Source organism: Pistacia vera, unplaced genomic scaffold (assembly GCF_008641045.1).
Source record: "Pistacia vera cultivar Batoury unplaced genomic scaffold, PisVer_v2 Contig874, whole genome shotgun sequence".
In the NCBI taxonomy this organism is placed as follows: domain Eukaryota; kingdom Viridiplantae; phylum Streptophyta; class Magnoliopsida; order Sapindales; family Anacardiaceae; genus Pistacia; species Pistacia vera.
The window spans coordinates 11645-19042 of record NW_022196750.1 but is presented as its reverse complement, the minus strand read 5'-3'; the positions used below and the strand labels follow the sequence as shown (position 1 = coordinate 19042).

The 7398-nt window shown below is 38.0% G+C and overlaps 1 non-coding gene across 1 annotated transcript; it reads left to right on the top strand.

The window, feature by feature from the left end:
• Positions 1 to 7291: 7291 nt before the first annotated feature.
• Positions 7292 to 7398, top strand: LOC116119140. Its single transcript, XR_004126329.1, has one exon. It is a non-coding gene; the product is annotated as a small nucleolar RNA R71 (small nucleolar RNA).

Genomic DNA, 7398 nt, shown 5'->3' with positions numbered 1-7398 from the left:
ATAGAATGGCGTTGCACTCCTCTGTGAGCATCACTGTTTCCTCATCTTCTAACTTCCTTTTGTTTGATAAAATCTGATGCGTTGTTAATACAACATGCATAAATAGCAAGTGCACTAGTCGCACAAAGTAATAAAGTGATGAGTGAGTATCGTTCCCACAAGGATTGGTTACTAAGTACCAAGTTTTCTACTGTTTTCAAGTAGGAGCAATCGAATTTGTTTGGATTAATGGGAGAAAATTTAAACTTAAAACTAAAACAAAATTTCTAAATATTCAAAGCTAAATTATGAAAGCAAGATTAAAAACAAGGTAATATCAATTTAAACAAACGGGTAGGGTTTTGACTTCATTCAGACTCTATGGATTAAACCTACAGATTATACTATTTCCATATTCACATGCAATGATTGTAAATCAAATTCTCTAAATTGTAAACATACCTTCTCAGGCTATGTTTTCCTACTTTTCCTTATTAAACTTCCGCACCCAACAAATTGAAGATTAATAGTTCTAAGCTCATTAAGCACCTAGAATCCTAGATTGATTTCATTGATTCTTAAATCTATCTCTAGCATTTAATACTACAATGGTGATTACCCAAGAAGCTTAACATGACTCATTTCTCAGTCTCATCATGTTCATCAATTAATAACATTAAAATCAGAATAACCCCACAATCATTGCAATAGCATATGAAAATAATAAAAATCACTTGCTTAATCCATGAGAATCCTAACTATATCAAAACCCTAACCCAAAATGGGTTAGTTCATAGCTAAATCAATACAATAAGCAAAAAAAAACAATAAACACAAAGTCCAACATGATAAAATGAGAGAAAAGACAAGAGATCTCCCTTAGTTGAAGAATCCACCAGATTCAATCCCAAATCTTTTCACTTTTCAACACAAATTCGTCAAATCTCAACTAAGAAGATGAAAAGGCTGTTCTAGACTAAGGAAAAACACGACTTCCTCTCAAAGTGATAAAGTTTCGCTTGTATAGCTCACCCAAAAACCTAAAACTTTGCCTGAAAATGAAATTATGCGTTTTACAAAAATTGGGATTTGCAGACTTCGCCGTTGCGAAGAAGAAATCTCGTCACGGCAACGAAGTAAAAGTAACTCTTGAACATGACTCATCTCGCCGCGGCGAAGAACAAACTTCGCTGCGGCAAATCTTCATGAATAATTCTGAAATTACAGAATTTCCCTTCGCTTGCTTTTTTGCTTGAATCTTCAATCTTTGATGCTCTCCCATGGAAACAAGCTTCATAGTGGTTTACTCTACTTCAAAACTCTCCCAACTTCTGAGATCCACTTACTTCTGAGTCTAGAAACTCCAATTCGCTCATTATTTGCTCAAAATGTCCATTTTGGTCTGAAACACAAAATGTAAAGAATTAAGTAGCAATTCAGGCATAAATGAACTAAGAAGTATCTAAAATCCGGCCTAAAAGCCTAATAAAAACAGTATAATTCTCGGATTATCAAATAGCCCCAAACTAAAGACATGCTCTTCCTCGAGCATCAGGTACAAAACTCAAAGAAAGAAAACAATAAAAACTAAAACACGGCACAATAAAACTGGAAATGAACAACAAGAATTAGACTCAACTCAACATACAAATTGCCTAGAATTTATACAAGTCTCAAAGATTGTTGAAAAATTATTATTGGAAAAATGTTCAACATTCCAAGAAGTTGTAAGTTGCATCGACTATCTTTCTCTATTGGTCCCTCGAGTAGGTGATCCCCACTTCAATCCACCTTCTGACTTCCCGGATTATTTTATGCAGAAATGTAAAGTTTATCAAATGGTGGCAGACTCCATAAGCCTAATATCGAACTACTCTCCACTAATGAGGATTAGACATCGCTAAGAATCAAAAGGTCTTTGTAAGCTTATAACGTTAGGCTCACGTAGTGGGCTCCAAAGGAAAGGAAAAAGATAAACAAACAAAAGAATTTGGTTTCCTTAAAGCAAACACTAAGACTTAATCCAACTCCCACTTCGTTTCTCAACCATCACTCAAAATGTCAACCATTTAACAACCTTCAACCATGAACAATTCTTGTTGTTGCTATTGTAATGCAATTCTCAAACTAATTTTTTTTTTTTAGGTTAAAAACCTCTCTTATTCTTCTTGTTGATCTCACAACCCCCAAACTATTCTTTTAGTTCATTCATACAACTCTTCAGGTTCCTTGTGTTTGCATTAAGTCCAAAGTTTTCCTAAAGGGTATGATTATGTGTTTGGGGTAATTGGATTGGACAATTTTTGGTTTGCAAGAAAATAAAAAGCAATGACAGATCTTTTAAGGCTCAAATGGGTGACTAGGGAAAGATTCATTCATGGGTTGGCTGGAAAGGCTCAAACGTTCCGAAAAAATGCCTAAATCATTTCCTTGACAATGTCTATTCCTAGAATTTCGCCTCAAGCATTTCTCTAGTAGGTTCTAGAATCCACCAACATTATCAAACTTTACGTAACCACATAAAATGAATCTAAGCATGCCGAAATAAATGAAAATGGTGGCTGAACCACTCAACAAACCTCAATCAAAATCCAATCAATAAACAAAAACTTGAAGCAATGCTTAACTTTTTTCAATAATAAAATCCCAACAACCCTAATCTCATCATTGATTTGTACAATTCATCATTGGCATACACAACAAAACATAGAAATAAAATAAAATAAAAAGTTCAAAAATTCTCAAATTTTTCCTACCCCCAAACTAAAGATGACATTGTCCCCAATGTCACATTATGCACAAATTAGGAATAGAAAAACAAAATCTGCAAAAGTACGAGATAGTTCCCTAATTAATCCGTGAAGTTAAAGTGTCGCTCAACAATGTCCACACTCGGTCCTTGAATTTTTCATCACCAAGATCGGTAAAAACAATTGAAAACTGTGGTGTCCACTGTGTTAGAAAAATTCACGAACTAATATGGAAATATTACAACCCTAATTTCGTCCTTTCAACTAAAAAGTTCAACAAAAATTTATACTAAACGAAAAACAATCCAAAAACAAACCACAGACAAATCAAAAATCAGTTCAAAGTTCCACAATACCCAACAATAAACCAAAATAAAAACAAACAAACAAAAAAAATACAAAACAGATGCTCTGGCTCATTCATCGGCCTCCTCGTCTCCCTCGATGTCATCCTCTTTTGATTCGGAGCCCATCCATTCATCTGAATCCCAGTCAGCCCATTAGAATGCCGCAGTATCAACATTGAGCTTGTCGAAGCTACTCTTCTGCATGTCAAACATTATCTGGGTCTGCTCTGCCAGCCATTCCTGACGTTTTGTCTTACGTCTCATCTGACCCATCAGCTGCTACATCATTTCCTTCATAGTGGCTGTGGAACTAGATGATATGGCAGCTCCTTGTGTTGTTCGCTGTCGTTTTGTCTCGACGCTAGGTTGCTCATCATCTGGACGTTCAAGGTGCTTGTGATAATAGTCTGAGTTGAGGATTGGGGTAGCATGGATAAGTGGCTCATCATCATGTACCTCGATTCCTGCTCGAGTGCACAAAATTGTAATGAGATGTGGGAACAGGTAACTTCCTCGCCCTGGTTTGACTGCATGCCTAATGTTGGTCAGGATAATTTGTCCCACATCCATATTCTTTCCCGTGGCAATAGAATAGAGTAGTAATGCCTTCTCATACGTCACCATGCTATAATGCGTCTTTGACATCATCCTCGCACAAATAAAGTACTACCACAACTGAGCCATCTGTGTCAAGTTAGTTCCTTTGATGCTCTTTCTACCCATTTTTTAAACCTCCCAAGTGGTGTCCGGTTTTGCTATAGCCTGAAGGATTACCTCATCCCTTTTCTATGTCTTCCTAAAGTCCTCATACTCATCACAGTAAATGTTAGGCAATTTATTAAATTCATTGATGACCTTCGCAGTAAATGCCACATCATTACCCCTCACAAACACAGTATCAGATGCACAATCCGAGAGGTTGGCATAAAATTCTCTCACTAGCGGCTCTACTGCCGCTTGTGCAGGTGCACTCATAAACAATCCGTAACGTCTCCCTTGACTCCAATCCATAGCCTGGATTGCTGTTAATCCACGCTCAAGGATAAATCCTTTATCTTTCCTTTAGGCTACCCCTTCATAGTGTATCCGGGCTTGATCACTCACAAATCGGTTGTCCACTTTCTTTCCTTTTCCTTTTCCCTTGGACAACACTTTAAGCGACATTTTTCTAAACTCTCAATTAACTCACAAATTCAACTTAAAAACTCAACTCAACTTGCCTTGTGACAAACACAATCAACCTTGCAGTAAAACAACACTTCCAAAAATTTGCACTTAAAACCCCCAAACTACAATTTTTTCAAACTCAACCAAACGCTCCAAAATTTAAAATCCACACTCCTTAATATCACAATATTCAAAATCAACACTTCCTCCAACTCAAATCCATGCACAATATCACCAAAATTCACAAATTCAACCACAATCAAAATTTTCAAATCCACAAATCTAAACTCAAAAAATTGCGATTAAAAGCTTAGGGAACTTGAAATCTTACCAAAACAATGGAGTATTCGCCACCAATTTAGCCAAAAATCACCTAGATTGCAAGATCCCCAATTTCTTGAACCCACAAATTTCTTCAATTTTTCGCAAAGATCTTGGTTAGATCGAGTTGTTTTGGTGTTTAGAAAGGTTAAGGAATGAGAGACTTAGCTGGGAAATCACTGGGAAGTCTCTGGATTGAAGTTGGAAATTTTTTCTCTCAAATGGCTTTGAAAAGTTTTGTGAAAAAATGAAAAGTCACGCACGCTTTTATAAAAACCAGTATTCGCCGTGGCGAAGTTCTTCATTTCAAACCCTAAAAACAACCCAGTCGATGCCGCAGCAAAGACAAATTCTTCGCCGCAGCTAAAAATTACAAAGACAAATTGCCTCGGCGAAAAAGATACTTCTCCACGGCGAAGTCTGGGACTTTTCGCATTCCAAATTTTCACAAATGTGCTTCGCTGTGGCGAAAATTGGACAATTCCGGTTTCCGCTTTGATTTAATAACTTACCTGAAACACCCAAAAACACACAAATTAGACTTTGTCTACAACTATAAGAAAACTAAACAATTAAAAATAAACAACAACAAATGAAAGCACTTGGGTTGCCTCCCAAGGAGCGCTTGTTTATAGTCGGAAAGCTCGACTTTTCCAAGTTCTCATGTCAATCTGGACTATCTAAATGCATCAACTCCCGAGCATTGTCCTTGCACCAAAGTTTCAATTGCTGATGATTTTTTGTCACCTGGGGCCCTTGTTGAGAGCTTAACCACCCATTTCCATTCCTTGGTCATTCCTCTCATGGCTTGAACATTCTTACCAATAGCTTTCAGTTTTCTTGATTTTTCTTCTGGTTGTTTAAGTGGAGGAATCCGTCCCTTGTGAGGATACATGCTCAGTTGTGGCCTATCTTGGAATGGTGTAAAGCTCTCTAGGTTGTGGTCCTCCTCATTGGTTCGCCTTGACTTGACCGTGCATCCTTTAATTGACAAATGAGGATAATTAAGTTGGGAAGTTTCAATTGCGGACTGACCCACCGAATCAATTTTTAAACATGACTCTTGCTTTGGTGGAGCTTTTAGAGATTCAAGGACATTGAATGTCACTTCCTTATCTTGCATCCTCATGATCAACTTCCCCTCTTGAACATCAATTAACTCTCTTCCGGTTGCCAGGGATGGTCGTCCCAGGATGAGAGGAATCTCCTTATCTTCTTCCATATCCAACACAAAGAAATCTGCCGGAAAAATAAATTTGTCCACCTTGACCAGCACATCTTCAACGATGCCCCTAGGATGTTTTATGGATCTATCTGCAAGCTGCAAGCATATGGTTGTCGGCTTCACTTCACCAATTCCTAATTTCCTGAAACATAAAAAGGCATAAGATTTATGCTTGCACCTAAATCACATAAAACTTGATCAAAAGTAATATCTCCTATAATGCAAGGAATAGTAAAACTCCCTGGATCTTTGAGTTTTGGGGGTAGCTTCTTCTAGAGAATGGTGTTGCACTCCTCTGTAAGCATCACTATTTCCTCATCCTCTAACTTCCTTTTGTTTGATAAGATCTCCTTGAGAAATTTCATGTAGCTCGACATCTGTTACAATGCATCTGCAAAAGTAATGTTAATATGTAGTTTTTTAAATACATCAAGAAATTTAATGAACTGCTTATCCTGTTTTTCTTTTATGAGCCTCTGAGGAAAAGGCATGGGTGGAGTGTGATGTGCCAATTCTGGTGGTATCTCGGGAAATGGCAATTTCTCTTTCCTTCTCTTTTGCCTCTCTTCCCGCTTCCGCTCATCCTCCCTAGGACTAGGTGGTTTCTCTTCAGCAATGATTTCTTCATCAACTTCCTCATCAGATTCTTCATTTTTCCTTGATGGGGTTTTCTCTTTCCTTGATTGTTCCACCCCTTCCAAGACCGTCCCACTTCTCAAGGTTATTGCGTTCACTTGCTCTGGTGGGTTAGTCACTATGTTGGTCGGCAGTGCGCCTTGTGGTCTCTCATTCAACTTGTCAGCCAACTGACCCCCTTGTACCTCCAAGTTCTAAATGGAAGCCCCCTGATTTCTAAAATTCGTTCTCATCTCATTCATAAAACTCGTGGTCTCTTGCATAAACTTTCCAAACATGTCCTCCAATTTTGTCACCCTTTGCTCTCCTTGTTGGTTTTTCACCCCTGTTTGGTTGTTTGGCAATGCCCTTTGATTCCATTGATTTTTTGATGATTCTATTGGTTTTGATTGCCCCAAGATAGGTTCAAGTGATTCCTCCAACCAAGATTATATGTGCTGGAGTACGGATTGTTCGGTTGCCTTTGATTTCTAGCCAAGTAGTTAACCTGCTCCGATGATGATGATGCTGAGGCAAACATGTTCCCTACTTGACAGTCACTGCTCACGTGATTACCTACACAAAAATCACAAGTTAATTGAGGAGCTTGAATGGAATTTACCTGCATACTTCCCAACTGTTTCTGAAGTGTTGTCAGTTGGGCTGAAATGGCTGTATATGCATCAACTTCACGAAGACCCATAGATTTCTTCAGTTGCACCCTCTCATTAGGTCTTTGATAATTGTTGCTTGCTAGAACCTCAAGCAACTCGTGAGTTTCTTCCGGAGTCTTATTCTGTAGTGCTCCTCCCGAGGCTGCATCCACCATAGTTTGCACATTCACCGTTAATCCATTATAAAATGTTTGGACTTGTATACAAACTGGCAACCCATGATGTGGACACCTTCTCAATAATTCTTTGTATCTCTCCCAAGCCTCATACAATGATTCTGACTCTTCCTGAATAAATGACGTGATATCATTTCTCAACTT